At 42.4% G+C, this 18,895-nt stretch overlaps 1 protein-coding gene across 17 annotated transcripts in view; it reads left to right on the top strand.

The window, feature by feature from the left end:
* The first annotated feature begins 6,310 nt into the window (after positions 1–6,310).
* Positions 6,311–18,895, top strand: part of IKZF1 (IKAROS family zinc finger 1) — a 78,670-nt gene continuing 66,085 nt past the window's right edge. For 4 of the 17 annotated variants that reach the window (XM_049830158.1, XM_049830157.1, XM_049830152.1 and 1 more), the window contains exon 1: positions 8,120–8,763. The gene's annotated coding sequence lies outside the window, so the exon portion shown is untranslated. The other 13 variants (XM_049830160.1, XM_049830154.1, XM_049830153.1 and 10 more) reach the window with 10 other exon arrangements.

The raw sequence follows: 18,895 nt of genomic DNA, 5'->3' as shown, positions 1-18,895 counted from the left end.
TTAGATGCCCAAGTTATAAAAAGCTACTCACCTGCCAAATGGGCATGCCTGCACCTGGATGAAAGGCAGAGACATGATGTTCCCTACCTATGGGGTGCATCTGCTGGAGTAAGCAGCTCTACACTGGGAGTCAGACAGCCATGCTGGAATCTAGAAGCTAGCATCAGTGTGGCTATTTGTCTTCCAGCTCATCGGGTTTATATGGCAATGTTTTGGTAGGGAGGGGAGCTGCAGGGATGTCTTCTGTGAGCTGCCCCATGTTGGACAGAACCAGTTCCAGCCAGCTCAAAGACAGACCTGCTGCTGGCCAAAGCTGAGCCCATCAGTGATACTGGTGGCACCTCTGTGATAACATATTTAAGAAAGGGTAGAAAATGCTGCACAGCAGCTGTGAACAAATGTGAGACAAACAGCCCTGCAGACACCAAGGCCAGTGAAGAAGGAGGAGGAGGTGCTCCAAGCACTGGAACAGAGATTTCCCTGCAGCCCATGGAGAAGACCATGGTCAAGCAGGTCATCCCCCTGAGGCCCATGGAGGACCTCAGTGAAGCAGATATACACCCTACAAACCATGGAGGACCCTATGCCACAGCAGGTGGATGTGCCTGGAAGAAGGCTGCACCTTGTGGAGAGCCCATGCTGGAGCAGGCTCCTGACAGGTACTGCAGTCCATGGAGAGGAGACCATGCAGGAGCAGGTTTTCTGGCAGGAACTGTGACCCCATGGGGGACCCAAGCTGGAGTAGTCAGTTCCTGAAAGACTGCAGCCCATGGGAAGGAACCATGCTGGAACAGTTCATGAAGGACTGTATCCCATGGGAGGGACCCCTCACTGGAGCAGGGGAACAGTGTGAGAAGGAAGGAGCAGCAGGGATGAAGTATTATGAACTGACCACCACCCCCATTCCCCACCCTCCTGCACCACTCAAAAACTGCACAGCAAACACTGTCCAAGCCACTTGCTTGTAAACTGCAGCACTAATCTCCAGAGCTTGTTTTATTGCTCTGTTTGTTGTAGAAGAAAGCTCCCTCTTGGATGAAAGTATTAACTGCTGTTAAACAAGACAGGTTTCCAACAAGTGACAGAGATCACACTGATCAAATAAAACAGTTGAATGTTGAACCACCATGCAATGCAAGTGTTCAGAGATCTTCACTGAATAATTATCAGCAATAAATTAACTTGGAATAATCAGGACTTGTTACTGAAGTTTTCGTGAGCAGTGAAGTTGGATCAATCCTTCAAGTATTAGCAGTATTATTAGTAGTTTACTCTTTCTGAAAATCAAGTGTAACATACTTCTGAATCTTTCTGATCCAACTTCATTAGAGCTTTATGATTTGAAAAAATGGCCAAGAGACTTTAAGAGATGGATTTAAATGAAAAAGAAAAGCAAACCTTTATGACCAATACATTGGTTTATTAACAGAACTCTCCATTGCTTCCTGCTTTTTAGTAGACAGCATTGAAATGACAGCAGACTTGTTTCATTTCACCTTTGCTAGAAAATCAGACACCTACTTTCAAGTTTTTTAATCTGTCCATATGAATTTTTAGGGAGTAATCATAAGAGTAGAGAGGAAGAGTATGAACTATCCATCTGCCAGTCAACTATCATTCTGAATTTTTAATGTCTTCCCTATCTTATTAAGTCAAGATTAAGGCCATACAAAAAAAAGGACTTTTATCTTTTTCCTATTTCCAGCTACCTTTTCAGGTAGAATTAATTTTGGCAGTAGTCTCTCAAGAGGAACACTTGTCAGCTCTTACACAATTCTATTAGTGGAGAAATGCCTGATGAACAATGTTGATCTTGGAATAGATCCAGTATCTGACTAGACTCAGGGACATCTTCCTCTCTGCCTGGGTAGATTAGGTCCTAACCACTGTGATCTTCACCCTGTAGATAGACAGCCATAGCACCTCCATGAGATAATATGTGTGGGGGGAAAAAAAAAAAAAAGAAAAATTCTTTGAACCTCAGATGCAATGGATAGCACAAGGGAAGTGTGATCATCCTTCTTAGCTCAGCCCCTTTTGTATACTTAGAAAAGTTTTACTGCTATTTTCCAAAAGGAAGATGACTTGAGAAATTTTAACTGAAGTACAGCTATAGCTATACTTTATGAATTCACAGATTTGGAAGGGATCAGTAACAGGTGAACTAACATGATAGGACATTTGTCTCTTTAAATTTATATGTAGATTTAATGATCTCTGAAAAGCAGATGATTGCCTTTTTCTAATCACAGGCTCTTGAGATCATTTTGTCCAACCCCCCTTGCTCAAGCAGGGTCAGCCAGAGGTAGTTGCCCAGGACCACGTCCAGCTGGGTTTTGAATATCTCTACAGATGCAGACTCCACAGACTCTCTGGTAAACCTGTTCCAGTGTTTGAACACTCTTCACAGTAAAAAAAGTACTTTCTTGTGTTCAGGTGAAATTTCCTTTGCCCGCTGTCTCTTGTCCTATCACTGAGCACCACTGAGGAGAGCCTGGCTCCCTCTTCTTCCTTCCCATCAAGTATTTAGACGTTGGTAAGATCCCCTCGAGCCTTCTCTTCTCCAGGCTGAATAGTCCCAGCTCGCTCAGCCTTTCCTCATAGAAGAGGTGCTCCAGTCCCTCCATTGTCTTTGTTGCCCTGTGCTGGACTCAGCATATTTTCCCTCATGTCTGACCCAAACATTCCGGAAACCTTACAGGTATGTTATTAGTACAAAAATGATTGCAGTCCTGTTCTGAGGCATTTTAAGTAAGAGAAATATCAATTAACTTTAAATTTGCAGCTCTGACTAAAGCATTTCTGTTCTCACTTTTAACTTTGGAAATCTAGAGTAACCACTGCACTTTGGTAGCTGTCTCCAGATGTAACTGTCAGTTGAATTTTTTGTATATTCTATGTAAAAATAGCTACAGATAAGAAGCATAAACTAGACCTATCATTTAAAATAGCTGAAGCAGCAAAACTTTTTTCCATAGGCCATAAGGGGTATTTCAGAACAGAGAGCCAGAATTTTGGTTTTAGTTACATTAGACTAAATCCTACATGCCATGTTTTTATATGCAGAGGAACTGCTGGGCGGTCTTCTAAGGAGGAAGTGTGGTTCCTGCAACTCTTGAGTTGTATCCTAGCTGAGGCTGCTGTTGCTGACAGTAGCACTGTAGTCTTCCCTAGACAGAACTTTCTTACTGTAGAAGGAAATTGTGTCCTTCCCTCCTCCCCTGACACACAGGTATTACTGTATGTAACCAAAGTCCTTGACAAGACTGATTAGCCTGTAATCAAGAATGTCCCATTTTGCTAGATAGTCTAGACAATCCATGTTGCCTGAGAAGACAGCAAATTCCTTGGAACAGCTTGTGGTAAAGTGACACCTATTAACTAGCACCCCTGTGCACTACCTAAACATAACTAGCAATAATTACAGTGTGTCTACCCTATGAAATGAGTGGTGGTGTGGCTGGTTCCTATCTCCGCTGCACTTGTCCTGTAGGCAGAGCCCCTGGCCAGTTGTTCCACCGACAGATTCTCCAGGTTACCGGAGCTGTCTGAGCAAAAATGCCAGAGATCAGCCAGCAAAACAAGGAGATAACAAGCTGGATGTGAGTGTCCTGGGTCTGTGTTTAGCATTGGTCCAGATGTGACAATAAGCAGCAAGATTTACAAGGGGGGCTTTTCAACCAATGATACGAAACAGTGTGTGGGACTGATGATGTCTTTTGTATGCCCTTTCCCAAGTGTTTTGTGCATGTGTGCATGTGTACACCCGTAATCAGAGTGTTTAATTCCACTAAAATTATAAGTACATATAAATTTGAGATGTTCCTTGCTGAATAGCGAATGTCATTCAACTTCATGGTTCCACTTCAGTCAGTCAGTCACCAGTCATACAATATGTACCTGTTCTTAATGCCAAAAAATGTCTGCAGTCATATTCAGCCTATTACATTCCTCTACTGTAAAATATTATTCTACCATTTTCAAAAAAACCTCAAAACCTCTCTCTTTGCTACTATTCCTAAAATGGAAAGAGGTTAACAAAGCCACTGATGAAAAACGGTTGATTTTTCTCTCCTTTCACCTACGTACAGATTAAAATCTCACATATCTGATCAGCTGTCATCCACATTTCCTTGCATTATTACAACAATTATTTATCTTGTGTTTGTGGTAGTGTCCATAAGGCACTAAGAGTTTCTCTGGCCTCTAGATAAGAAGCTCACAAAGAAAGAAATGAGAGGCTGAGGTATAGAAAACAACAAGTGGGGCTTTCTAATTGTACACAGGTGACTCAAAAACAGTAGAAGTCAGTGGAAAATACACAAGCTGGAGAGAGCAAGGGACTTGTAGTTGAGTTCAAGTAGGTCAGTCAATGAAGAAAAGTTATGTGGGAAAAAAGCCTAGAGGCAATTGCCTGAAATGCTTATATGTAAATGAGAAATGAGAATGATCGGAGAGATCAAGTAAAGGACAGTGGGAAGCCAATATAAGACAAGTCAGGGGAGAGGTGAGTAATAAATATGTTGCAGCAGTGGCTGAGGAGTCAGCACAGCAATGCAAAGAGGAAAATGACATGAACAGATTGATGGGAAATAAAGAAGATTTTGGTGGTGCTATTTTGTATTTGTATGTCAGTAGCACAGATGGTATTTCCCATCATGTATAAGAAGAGGAAACCATGGAACTTTGAGATGCTTTTGAGGTAAAAGCATTAGAGCTTTGTAAAAGGTGACAGAGTTCTTTTCAGAAGTTAAAAAATCTGAGACTACAGTTTAATGGATCAAAGATTATAAACAAAGGAAGATCTATTAAATGTTAGACATTATATGGAATGGGAACAGCGATCTGTATTTCCTGTGCTGTATTCAAATAGCTGCTGATCAACTGTTTAGTGTGAGGTCCATGATATTTTCTTAAGCACTTCTGGCACTGCAAAGTATGAAGAGCCATCTGAGAGCAAAATAGAACTGTGGGGGGTTTCTCGGGGTGGGGGGGCTAGGTACGGTAAGGATTGTGAAACAAAGCTGGTCGCACTTAGTATTATAGTAGAAATCATGGTTCGGGGGAGATTTCTGGCTGTACAAACCAACATCCATTACCCTTCTGTGCCTCTGGAAATTTACCCCTACTCAGGTGATAAATCTTCACCATCTGCATCTTCATCAGAACTTCTGTTTTCCAAACTAAATGAGAACTATTCACCCAACAAGTTCACAATCCTGCCAGCAAACCCTGTGGACGCTGTGCCCAGGCCATTTTCTGAATTGGGACTACAACATAAATCTTGCAGTGGAAAGGCAAGAGGAGCACCTGCCTGGTGCACTCTGGCTGTTGCAGCGAATATGCATGCTCTGTCCTTAAAACTTTTTTGTTCATTCTCAATTTGCAGAACTTTTCTGTTGTATTTTTGTATTTAATGATCATCACATGCCTGGTAATGGCCTGAAGCAGCATGAATGTGGCATGCTGTCCGTTTCGAGGATTCAGGCTGGCTGGTAAGACTGCTGTAGGAAAGTAATAAATGGGAAATGGTGATACTTAGCAGTAGCAACACTGTACCTCCTGCAATAGCAATTACTGTTTGTATTTAAGAACGAATCTGAATGAAACCGTTTACCATGCAGCCTCGTTAGATGCTTCCCACAGTAAACCCGACAGCAATGGAAAAGTTCTTTAGTAGATTTAGTCTGAGATAAGATTTAGCTGGCAATGAATTAGACACCTGTAAGGCTACTTGGTTTGGGGTTTTTTTGCTATATATTGCTCTATCTTACATCATTTACAACCCACCTTGCCTCATCCAGAATTCCCAGTAATGTCAGCGGAAATACTGCAGGAAAACGATTGTAGAATCTGGCTCCTCAGGCAAGTGCCTAAGTGTATATCTGCAACTACCCCTTAACGGATCTGCTTGAAGTAGCTCTAGCCTTGGTAAGCATCACTGGGACAGTGGAGGTCTCTTCAGACTACCCACTGCTGCTATCCCAACAAGAAACTTGCTGTACATGAGAGCAGGCTGCCAGCAGTGAGCTCGGTGCTGCTGTGGCTATACTGCTAGTAATTCTCAAGGGCGTCAGCCCTAAATGGGTCTTCACAACATCTTCTAAGTCCTGAGAGCTCCTATGAGCTGTTAACAAACGTAAGCACAGTAGTTGCGGAGGATGCTTAACATCTCGCAAGATTTGACTTCAGCAGGCTCAGCTCACACACGTCCGGCAACTTGATTCTCGCCTTAAAACTCTTACCGAATGTTTAATGAGAAATTGTGGCTTGCACAGTGTGAAATCTGCCTTTAAAAATACGTGCCAAACCAGCTCCCCCCGGTAGGCTGGAACACGCTCGGAGCCGCTGGCCTGCAGGTCCTGCAGTGGCCTGGAGCACAGGAGAGCAGCAAACAGCTCTTGAAGGTGTTGTTCCTTAGTGGAATGTCGGTCCTTTTACTTCAAAATATCCAGACGCACGTATCTGTGGAAAGTTGCTGCGTTTCCTTGAGTTAACCAGCTTCCGCTTTTCAAGAGGGTGGTTGGTGAAGCTCTCCCTGCCTGTATTTCCCAGTCTCTCTGAGACAGAGCTCTTTGGGATTTCCTGGAGAAAGGTACTAACTGCTAAGCATATGGTGGCACCTTTTTGTGGATTTTTTTTCTGGATTTTCCTTCCTTTCTTTCTTTCTTTCTAATGGAGGGGTGTGATTCTACTGATCAAATGCTTGTTTTCCTGCATGCAAACATGCTGGAAGATGAAGGGGGGTATTCTGGAATACATAAGAGGAGAATGTGGCTTTGGGTTTCAACCCTATCAGATCCATAAAGTCTGCTTACAAGTTGTAGTAAAAGAAGGGTTCTGCATCTCTGTAAAGATGCAGTGAGAAAAATCAAAAAATTGAGAATTGTTGTACAGTATAAACTTTTAGTGAGCCATGAGAGATTTCTGTTCCAAAGAGCTTGCCTCGCAAGGCCCTGATCTTTCCAATGCTCGCATGCTTACTTGACTTTGCAGCTCTGAATTGTCCCTTTAAGTCAATGAGATTACTCACATGCATAAAGTTATGCCTGAATTTTTTGTGATATGAGAGCACAGATAAAGATAGGATGTGAGAAAGGAAGTATTATTATCCTCGTCGTGCAGATGAGGAACTGAAGCGCAGCAGAACTGTGATCCTGATCCTCCACGGAGTGTACATGCGCTTAATTCTTAAGCGTACGAGTAATTTCCGTCAGGTTCACCGTACCCTCTGGACTGGAGCGTAAGGTCTGGATTTCAGCGGCTGCTTCTGCCGCCGATTTTCAGTAAGTTCCTTAAGTTCCGATCCGGCGGCGCTAAACGCAAAGCTCTTGAGAGGCGCGGGCGACGTTTCGCAGGGGGTGTGAGTGACCGGGCTGAGATAGAGGAGGGTGATCTGACCCCCTTCACCTCGCCTCGGAGGCGTTACAGGTGGATGTCTGCAACCCGCGGCGTGCGACATCCAGCCGCGTCGCCGCGTCCGGGGCGCTGCCCGCCGTGCCGAGACACCTCGAAGTCCCGGCGCCGGGAGCGCCCGGCGGGGCGGCGCGGAGCCCGGCCCCTCTCCCGCGCCTCCGGCTCGGCGCAGCCCGGTGAAACACCTCGCCAGGTAACGCTCCTCCGCGGGGGCCGCCGGCCGCCCCGGGACGCGCCGCCGCCCGCCGCCGTCCCGGGCGGCGGCACCTGCGGGGCGGTGTCGGCGTCCCCGGGTGCGGGTGCGGAGCGGGCGGAGGGCGGGAGCGGCGGGGGAGGGACCCACCCGGCGCGGAGCCGCCGCCCGCGGGGCAGCGCCGGCACACGGAGCGGCGCCGAGCCGCGCCGCCACAGCTGCTGCCCGCCCCGGCCCCGGCCCCGGCGCCGGCCCCGGCCCCGGCGTAGCAGGTACCGCGGGGCCGGGGTGGGTGTGGGGGAGTTGTCCCGGGCCGGCACCTGCCGCGGCCGCCGGGGTGCGGGCGGGCGGGAGGGCGGTCAGCCCCGAGCGGGCGGCCGCGGCGCGGGTGTGAGGAGGGGCTGCGCGGAGCCGGCGCTGCCGGCGAGAAGTTGCCGGAGGGAGCGCAAAGTGGGAGACTGCGGAGCCTAACAGGCAGGTCGTCCCGTCCCGTCCTTACCCTCCTCCCCGTCCCACCCGCTTTGCTTTTTTTTTTTAATTTAAAACATCGCGGCGCAGTTTGGGTGCAATCCAGGCGCCTTGGAGCGCTTCCTTACGGTTTCAGAGATGAGCAGCCGTAAGGAGCTGGCCGGGAAGGGGCGTTCATTGATTCAAAGGGGAGGGAAGCGTTGCCCCCCGCGCAGGAGCGGGTGCGGACCGGTCTGTTTTCGCCTCCTCCAGTCAGCTCCGGCGCTTCGGGTCCTTCAAAGCCCGAGTTCAAATTGCTTGCGCCTGTCGTTTGCAGAGGGGAGGCAGGTGTGGAGGTTGTAAAAGCCGTTAGGAACTCGTAAAATTAGCAGCCCCCGTGCGTTCGAGGGGAACGGCATTAGAGAAGTTGCTGACTTCCGAATAGCGGTGGCACCAGAAGTTTTCCTCCTTGCGATGCAGCCTGTCACAGCTGGAGGTTTTCTTTCACCCTGCTCCGCGAAGTTGTCCTCTCTGGGAAGGGGCAGTTTCGCTCTGTAGTCGTTATTAGAGAAGATGCGTGTAGTTAGAAACGGTGTGTGTGAAGAAACAAATTCCCACTCCAGCAGTCGATTCTAAGGAAACTTTTAATTTTGTGCTTCAAGAAACCCGACTGCTTCTTGGATTACTTTTCTACCTTGGTCTAGAAGGTATGGTAATGCTGCCAGATGTTGTGCAAAGCATTCTGCTTCCAAAATTGTTAGAAGTTAATAATACTGTGTTAGAAAAAAACCTGTAGCTTATGGTTGCAAATTATATCAAAAAAGTGATGTTTTGTGGAACGCAAGAATTTTTAGACTGGTATGGCCACTGGCTTAAACTATGTAAATTATTGCAGAGGAATGTAATGTTGTTTCTTTTTTCTTTTTTTTTTTTTTCCTCTTTTATTTTTAACATTCACGGAGTCTGCTTACACATATAAGTGTAAGTAGTGTTTTCAGAGGACTTTGTGTGGGGATCAAAAGTTAGAATGAGAGCTTCCTGACTATGTATTTTTCTTTTCAATAGCTAGGTGCTACCAAGGTCACATCCATGTGCATTTGCTGTCCAGCCATACAAAAAACACCCAAATGAAATAAAACAGGTATCTAATCCTGATTATATTTCATGCATTCCCCTTAACAACCCATTTGCTAGACTTTAATAGTCTAGTTTTAAAATTGGAAGCTGTAATGCATTGTAAGGGCCAAATCCTTTAAAAGACGCACTTTGTTAGCTTCAGTTGACTGCTCACATCAATTGTAACTCACATGCATACTTCAGTACCGTATAGTATGACTCTGTATTGAACATTATCAATGATCATTGAAAAGTAAAGAAAAAGCATATTAATATAATGCGTTTAGAAATAAGTACTAGAATTCCTTCCAAATACTTGGAAAGACTTTATCTGAATTAACTAACCAGGGGCATGTTCTGAGTGGCTTGCGGCACTGCTCTCTTGCCTTGCTAGTGAATCGCATAGTTTAAGGGGTTCAGAGTCTTAGTGAAATAGAAAAATTAAGGATGGGATGCCTTTCTTATATGGAGTAGTTGCTTCTGAACTTTCCGAACCAAATTTTTGCCCTTAGGTAACTTTGTTTATTCTTCTTTCTTTTCTCCAATGAGGGAACTTGTAAGTCAAAAAAGTGAGAATGGATTTGTTTATGTTACCATGAAAACACTCAGTATTCCTCTTCACGGGTTAATATAACAGTAGCATGCAGCAGTTCATACTACATCTCTTTTCCAAAAGGTGTCATTGCTCACCTGCAGAAGCTTCTAATATTGACAGGGTCTGCTTTGACTTTAACTCATAAACATTTGGCTTAAAACGGAATAAAAAATACAAGATATACTGCTTAGACTGCCATATGCCCCCACCCCCTCAGGATAACTCAATCCTTAGCAAAGCTCTACCAAGTTTTAGTTTGATGGCTGTATGCCTTATTGCTTTATCAAAGCCTTTGAAACTGCTGTATGTGGACATGAGAAACGAAGTGTAGACCAAGTGCAAGACCAAGAACTCTTAAAATGATAGCTGTCCTTATGATAGCTGCCCTTAGCAGAACTGCGTGGGGGAAGTGTCCAAAATACTGCAGAGCTCTGCACTTTCCTTAGTTCATGTTTCTATTATCCCAGACTCTCATCCAACCATAAAGATTTTCTCACAAATATTAATATTGGTGACTATCCATGTGCTCTTTATTTTTCTTTCTTTTTTTTTTGAGTAAAGTAGCCTAAACTCAGAATTTATAAACTCTAAGTTTATAAAAAAATAGAAATAGAAATTATATCCCTAGTGATAAGGTAAATTTAAGATAAAAAGCCAAGGAGAAGGCAGGTTTATCCACCGAGTGAGAAGACTGCCGAGAATGAAGTCAATGGAAGTCCAGTGCTGGACATCCTCAGGAGCCAGGATTTCAAACATAATGCACTGATACCTGCACGCGTCCTCTACCTCCTGAGTACAGCTTCCAGGTGAAGCAACAGGAACGCAGAGGCATAATGTGGTATTGTACTGACTGTCCTAATTCAGTCAGGAAGAACTGGCGGACTCCAGTAATTAAAGAGGGATCACTAATCTCTCTGGCCCAACGTAATGATGGGAAAACAGGGCAGAGGACTCTTGTCTCTTTGCCCTTCACCCTCCCAGTAACTGAAGAAGCTTAGGCACTGATCCTGCGTGCATCATTTATCCCAGCTGAGTATTTCTCAGGGCAGCTACTTAACTCCAAGTGAGCAAAGTGAGTTGGTGTGTTTTTAGTAGGTCCCATACTCAGGAGTTGCAGTAGAGAGACAAACTTGTCATACACCTGTGACTTTCCACCTCAGCTCCTGGCTGCCAGTGCTCACTCTGGGAATGGTCTGGTTGCATGTTTCCTCATATAAGCACAAATGACACCTTTGTCATTTGTGTTACGTGCAGTGTACAATAAAAAATGCGGTAGTCTCCATCTTGCTTTTACTGTAGCAGTTTTCCTTTCCTTTGCGGACCTAAATACCGAAAACCTGGTTTGCTTGCTGCTTCCACTGCATAGCAATGCAGAAATGTAAGTGGAGAATGAATCCGCAGAGTTTTACAACAATGCAAAACTTGTTTCTCGTCATTAAAATTGGATAACTCCAAAATGAAGCCAAAAACATTTCCAGACGTATTTTATTTGAGCTTGGGAACTTCTTACTCTAACACAACAATCTTGCAGAAGACAAGGAAATGGGTCCAGTCTGTATGTCAGCAACAGAAAACAAGGGCATAATGAAACCTATGCTGTTCTGGCAGATCATTTTTGGCAATGTTTTCTTAAAAAGTCCAGAGGATATCAAAAGTCATGGATTACAGCCTAATTGTGTGGCTCTTTGTCAGGAAAAACTTCCACTGAAGACTTGTGGGATTTTTTTGTTCTCCTGTTTTATGTGCAAGAAGAGCTGGGTCCATAGCGAATTTTATTGTTTTTCAGTCCAGATTCACATATGTACTTGATTACATTTTGACCAGTCATTACTTTCTACTATTATTAAAAGTAATAGAATTAGACCAAAGAAAACATAGTAAAGTAGTAAAATGTAGTGTAGCAATAAAGGGACCTTTGGAAAAAGTTGTCATCCTTATGAGCGTAAGGCAGGATGCACTGCTGGCACTGTGGTGGGCTCTCCTGGAATTGCCCTCCCAAGCAACAAACCCCACTTTTCTAGGAAGTATAAAATCACACAGAAAGAAAGGTTTGGGAACAATTTTTTCTTCTCAGAATCCTTCCCCCCAAAAAAAGAAAGGAGAGGGGAGAAGGCTGCGCTGCTGGACAAACGCCGTTGGGTTAAATGCAGTTGCTAGATGCCCTCAGAAGGATACCAGGAATATATTATGTCAGTTGAGGAGTGGAAGGTACAGACTCTTGTCGGTTTTTCTGGGAGTATGCTTCTTTGGGAAGCATTTTAAATGCTTGCAACTCAATGCAAGAGTCAAAAGAGGATAAACCTATTCCTCACTGGTATTTTTTTCTGTAATCCAAAGATATTTTTTTTCCACCGCTGGAGGGGAACAGCATTTAGAGATGAGTGTGAACTCCATCTGAGGCAAGATAGGCAGCCTCGGTCTTGTCAGCTTTATGGCAACTTTTAAACGGGAGGCTACTTTAAATACCTTCTACTCATCCAAAGTAGCTGCAGGAGTTTTATCTCCCTAGTGGCTATCTAGCAAAATGGACTGACTTCAGCTGGGAAACTCCCTGCTTCCAAGGTCAACTATGGTTTGTTGTCCCTACATCTGTAATCTATACATGAACATAACTACAGCTTGGAGTCAACAAGAGTTTTGTTTACTTCCTAAATTTAAACAGAATTATGTTAGCCCCCGTGGGTATGTTGTGATGCATCTTTATTAAAGCCCAAGAACTTCTGCCTCACCCTTCTCCTTTAAGACATACTTTCCTCCATGTTTTAAGATGGTGAACAAGAAGAGATTGCAGGTTTTTTTGTACTGAGCAGGTCACTGCCAACACAGTGTGGTGACTGCAAAGGTAGGTCCTAGTCCTGAAAAGATACATGCATGTTCTCGGCTTTATTTGTACCATTGCAAATTCACGGGGATAGGTTTGGGATCTGCATGGCATGCTCATGCTTCTTGTATAAATGCCTCAAAAGGCCATTTAGACTGCAGTTTTTGAAGAGCAGTCACACTGAAATTATATTTTATTTTAAGCAATGGGAACTGTCCACTTCTCTAGCTTATTTTGAAGTATATTTATTTCATGTGAAAGATTTACATTTCTTCTTCTGATCCCAGTTGCTCTAGCTTTCTCAGTAAAAGAGAAACTTGGTCTGTAAGATAGGTCTGATTCCCTGCTGCATTGCTTCATTTTTCCACGTGTGTCAACTCACAGAGAACAGTGGAGCAATTGCAATATAAAGCTGGAATTGTCCATAATGGATTGGGTCCAAAATATTTGCAAAAGCAGAGTGAGTTAACTGAAACATGTAGTGTGGAGAAACTTGCTAATTCATTTCAATTATAGTAATTTTAGGAGTTATTTTTAGGTTTATTTAGGGGGAAAAAAAAAATCACACAGATCTCTAATATGCTTATTCAGGCTGATAATGTCCTTTAATAATCCGTAACAGCTTGAACAGTTTGAAGGGAAATTAGGAAGCAATTCTGTGATCATGAAGCAGAGTTATTGAAACCTCCTATAATTTGGACAAATTGACTACTGATATATTGTTGGGGATATTTGGCAATAACAATTCTAGACATAAAGGGATCCTTTTATGTTTTCTCTATTGCATATTTAAATATGCTGTGCTAAGGACATCCTACGCTTTTTAAACCATATATATATATGGATACAAAAAGTCCAGTTTTGCATCTGCTGCTTGCCTTCTCTTGAGTGAGAGCCCTGGAAGAATATTCAAGAGCTCAATTTGGCCACTTGAGAATGTGCTATGTTCTTAGATTGAGTGCCTTAATTTACACACCTCACCTCTTTTTAGGCAGTTTATTTATAAGATGGAAATGTGTGCATTTTCTTTGTCATGGTGAACTTATTCCACTTTTCTGTTTGATTTTTAGTGAATAAAGGTGACAGAGTTTAATGAATTAATAAAATGTGGCCTTAATTAGGAAAATTACCTTCATATTTTTGTCATATTGTGGAAACAATTTATAATTACTCTGGTTGCAATTCAAAAACTTGAAGGAAGAACCTTTTTCATATTTGCAATGACATTAAGTCCAGTAATTTGCACACAAAGTCGATAAAAGAACGGATTTTTTTTTTTTTACTATCTCCTTTAACAGTGAATATAGCTTAAACACAATAGAATGCTAAGAAGAGTACATATGGAAAACACATACATGCATACAAGATGCACTTTTTATCATCCATCAGTGCTTTGAAAAAGAATTCCCAAAGAACTGAGAATTATGTAGGTTCTTTGAGACAACTTTTTTTACACCTTCACAATTGTTCACTAACATGGAAATTAATTGTACATGTGCCAGACATAAATGTTGCACATCTGCACTGTTAGCAGAGTTCTTTTCTTAATCTTGTGTGTTGAATTACATTGCTTCCTTCATTTTGCAGACAGGAGCTCTCCATTGAAATTTGTCTGTATGCTCATAATTGTATTGTCAATTCATGTAGTTAACCAGAATTTACACTAGGCAGGAGTAGAGAAACGACTGAATTAACTAAACATCTCCCTAGACATTGTAGAAAATGCTGAATATGGAACTAGTGTAGAGGGAGAGAAATTGATCCACTTGGTTTTAACATTTTTACTGTTTTAATGCAGTCCTTTAAAAGACCTGGAGGGTTTTTTTTAAAAAAAAAACAGAAATGGAAGGACACTAAAGTGCTTATTATGACTCCCAGTTTTTAGTTTTCAGAAAGGACCACCCCTCATCTTTGTAGTTATTATTTACATTGAGCTGTGTGATGAGCCGGAAATTAAAAATAGAATTAAAATGGTTCTAAAGTGAGTCATTCACAGAGATTGTGAAGTCTAGCATATTAAATTACAATAATAAAGCTAATTATCAGCTGCTTGCTGAGATATTGGATGCTTTTAATTAAAACTAGTTTGTAGGATTCTAGCAATTTTCTTCAAGTATTTCCACTGGTTGTGCAATACATACTACCTTTTACCCGTGTTTAACAGTCTTCCTGTTGTGTGTTCAGTCATATTTAGCACATTTGTATGTGAAGTTAAAAGTCTATTAAAAAAAATAAATATTAGGTCTTTCATTTAAAAGGAAACTAAACTAAACTTTTACAGGGGTGTCTTTATTCGTCTCCTCTCTTGGTTGTTGGTTCAAACTCATTGACTTCAGTGGATACAAGAGGCTCGATTCTGCTAGGTCAAGACCCCCTGGTGCAATTAGAAATGCAGCTGTATTATCGTTCTGCAGGTAGATGCAACTCCCAACTTAAAACCAAAAAGACTGATGACACATACATGATGATACGTATCACTCTCAAACTGTTGTTAATGTGCAAATTCTCCTGTCAGGTATGTTAAGGGCTATAGCTGTTCTACGGTACTGTTTTTTTCAGGCTGCAGCCTGGGTTTGCTTTATCAATTTATTTATTAAACTTCTCTTTCTATGTTGTGGGTGGTTGAATCTAGGACCCGTTTGAGGAGCTTTGCTGCAATTTAGGTTGTAAAGTGGGTTGGGGTTTTATGCTTTTGGTTGTTGCTTTGGATTTTTAGTTTGCTAAATCTGCAGCCTATGTGATGAGGAGCCAATGAGACATGTCAAAGACCACAAAGACGAGACATGCTCACACATGAGCACTCCGTTAGGGCCAGCTGCTCTAATGACCTGTGCGAGCGGTCCTTTTTCCTGCTGAGAGGCTGCTTGCACAGGCAGGGGTTGCGAAATCAGCCCTTTCGCAGCGGTGGCTGTGGAAGCAAGGCAGGGGTTTGCCTCTGCTTGTTTGTTTTATCGCAGTTAACCCAGAACTGCCACCATTGCAGAACGTGTGTTCCCCTCTCATTTTATATGTGCAAAAGCGCCCACAGAACACCAGGTCCCTTGTAGAAGGTTTCTTCTCCTCCCATCCAGTCTTTGTGAACGCTCATATTTTCTGCTCTGAGGCTTCACGGAAAAGTGTGCCTGCGCCTATGGGCTGCACTCAAGACAGAAATGTTCCTTCAGGGACCTTTCTGGCTGCTCAGGAAGGCTACACCTACAAATAGCCTGGAAACATACAGCTGGATGTGGTGTATGTTTGTGGACTCCTTGCAGCACCAGAAGTAGAGCTGAGCTATCTGTAGATGGAAGATCAGCTCTGAGTTTAGGGGTGCTGCTGTAAGTCCAAAGTGGCTCCACAGTGTCAGAATTTGTGATTTCATTTCCATACTGTAAGTGAGGTCCCATTGTGCTGAGCGTGAAGCACTTGTTGTCCCAGAGAAGTCAGTACATACGTAGCTTGGGAAACAAAGAAGAAGACAAAATAGCTAGTCTTTGGCATTGGATTAGGTCATTCCATTGAATTATATCAATGGCCCAATCTTGCGATCTTTTAATATCCTAAGAGAGCAGGGTTTATAGAAGGACTGACATGCTTACACATTTGTTTGGATTGATAAAACACTGTATAAATGCTAAGCATTCATTTTCTTGACAAGGAGGTTTACTTTTGAATTTGCATTGTAAAACAGGAGATGGAATAATAAACCAAGACCTGCAAATAATTAATTTGCTGTATTCTGAAAGATTAGAAAATCTTGACCTTGCAATGACTTCTTCCTATTTACACCTGGAATCCTAAAAGGTTCCAAATCCAGTTCTGGTTATAATTGACACCAAGTATAAATGGACCAGTACCTCAGTGATTCATGGGGTGTATTTTGATGTATTCTTAAGACATAGCACAAGTTATATTGTCAAGAGAGTTGCAAGGAGGGAAATCAGTCATGTGTGAATTTTCTTTGTGCTCAAGATGGCAACCTGGACAAACGCTGACTAATTTAAATCCAAAATTTTTGTGTGAGCATGGTCAGTTAGGTACTTCCTTATTTAAAGCAAAATCAACATAGTCTTTCAGGTATTTTGTGTATTGATTGTTAACTAGCTTAAGATTGCAACATTTGATTCTTTTTCCAAAGCATTATGGTAGCTTCATCTGTGAATCTGGTATTTGGAGTCCAAAGAGGAAAACGTAAAGGTTAGAGTTCTGTATCTGAAAAAACTTGAAATAATTTTATGTATTTTGAAGGGAGCTTTGTAGCTCTTTTAATAAAGGGCCAAACTTTGAAGCCATTTGGATTCCTAAATAGAAGAAATATCTATTATCACCTAAGTGCTAATCCCTTTCCTGCTCTAAATGAGAGCTACACGCGTTCAGCGTTTGAGAGCAAGGTTGCTTCAGTCAGCTGCCCACCCAGCTTTTGATTTCTAACTGCAGGCTCCTAAGTTAGCTGCTAACCTAAATAGATGCAGTTGCACTGAAGACAGTGAAGTCACACACACTTCTTATGCTACTGATAAATTTGATTCTGCAGATACAACTTACAATGAAAAATTGCAAAACAATTATTTTTCTTGCCAAAATGGACAGTTATTTAGCGTTTCATGTCATAAATATTTCTAAAACAGTGTTCTTTTATCTAAATCTTTGTAAAGATCTATTAATTCACAAATTGATATCAAGTAGATACTTTAGTGCAAATCCTTATATCCATACGTAGGGCTCTCTTGCTTTCCGGGAAGTCAACGACAACATTTCTGCTGATTCTAGAGCAGAGGAGGAAAGGGAAACAAAACAGGGCATAATTTCCTATTCGTAGATTTACCATACGAAAGGCAAAGAGGTAAATTCTACTCTTAGCACTTAAAATTTAGCCCAAGACATGTTATGCCCATGTCCAGTGTGAAAAACCTTTTAACAGTGACAGAGCCAAGACCAACACACCGCTGTCATTGTGGAATTGAGGTCAGGGGGTCCTGTCATGTATTCTTTGCCGATACAGAGCCTAAGCTGAACTTAGCTGGGATTTCATTAGTATTTACCAGATACCACAGGATACTCTAGTGTTAGAGTACAGTTTTCCCCTGGGATGGATTCAAAACACCCTTTAGGATTTTTTTAAAGTTCTTTTTTTTTTTTTCTTTTACCAATTTGCTTAGTGCTTGTGGATCTTAATCTACATTTAGGAACCATGCTTAATTGTTCTAAGTAGTCATTAGGGGAAACAACTCTTTCCCTCATCACTTTTGCACCAGCTCTATTTTCTCAACATGTTTTATCCCCAGGAAATGGATCAACTTTGCCAAATGTCCTAAAATCACCTAATTCAAGGATAAATGCTGAAGTCATCTCTTTGAGAACTGAGGGCATCTGTTTCAGGACAGGCAATCATCCAACTTCACAGAAAGCAAGCCTAGGAGTATTCCACTAAAAAAAAAATAATCAACTGTACTCCAGTTTAATTCCATTAAAACAAAACAAAACAAAACCAATCTGTACTCTAGGTTACCTCTCCATTTAAGAATTGGGAAGTGTTTCCAAGCTGAATTCTGCCTGATGGCAGCAAGAGGCAGGAAGGAGCATGGCTGAGAAGTGTGCTCCTTAAGTTGCAGAAATGCTGCACGTAAGGCTTGTCATGCCTAAGGCAGGTAAATTCAGGAATACAAAAATAGAAGGAATTTTGTCCTTTGCCACCTCCTCGCCTTGTCGCTCCCAGTCCTGCTGAAGGCCTAGTAATAGGGAGAAGGCAGGTGCAGTTGGAATAAAGTGCCCTTCGTGAGTGTGGCTCCCTTCTGGGGGGTATTTTCTTGGGATGTTTTCTTTGGTTGGTTGGGGTACACTACTCTGTGGAAAAATGCGTAGGAATCAACTGATTAACAGTAGCCAGGTGACCCTTGAAGGCAGTAATAGATGCATGGACATTTCTTTTTTTCTTCCTTTGTGTTCAGTCATGCTTGCAGGAGAAATAAGGGACTATACCGAGCACTTGTACCATACCACCTGCCAAAAATACACCATGTTTACAGTAACTGAGCAGGCTACCATTAAAGGGTTTTCCCTCCTGCAAAAGAAGCTGCATTTCCCACTGACTACTTCATTAAAAATAGACCTATTGTAAGCTCTTCAGTCCCATAGGAACTGATGCAAATTGTTGAGTGGTAGGTGGCTTATTGTGTTTTGCATGGCTGTAGTAATTTCTGAGAATTATATATAGAAGTTAAACAAATTGCTTGTCTGGAATTAAAGTTTAAGAGCAGAATAAAGCAAGATAGTGTTACTGGATATTAAGCAGTGCTATGGTACATGTGCAACAGGCAGAATGCTGTGT

Source organism: Accipiter gentilis, chromosome 27, assembly GCF_929443795.1.
Source record: "Accipiter gentilis chromosome 27, bAccGen1.1, whole genome shotgun sequence".
Classification (NCBI taxonomy): domain Eukaryota; kingdom Metazoa; phylum Chordata; class Aves; order Accipitriformes; family Accipitridae; genus Astur; species Astur gentilis.
The sequence above is the reverse complement of the archived record's forward strand: the minus strand, read 5'-3'. Positions and strand labels throughout refer to the sequence as shown.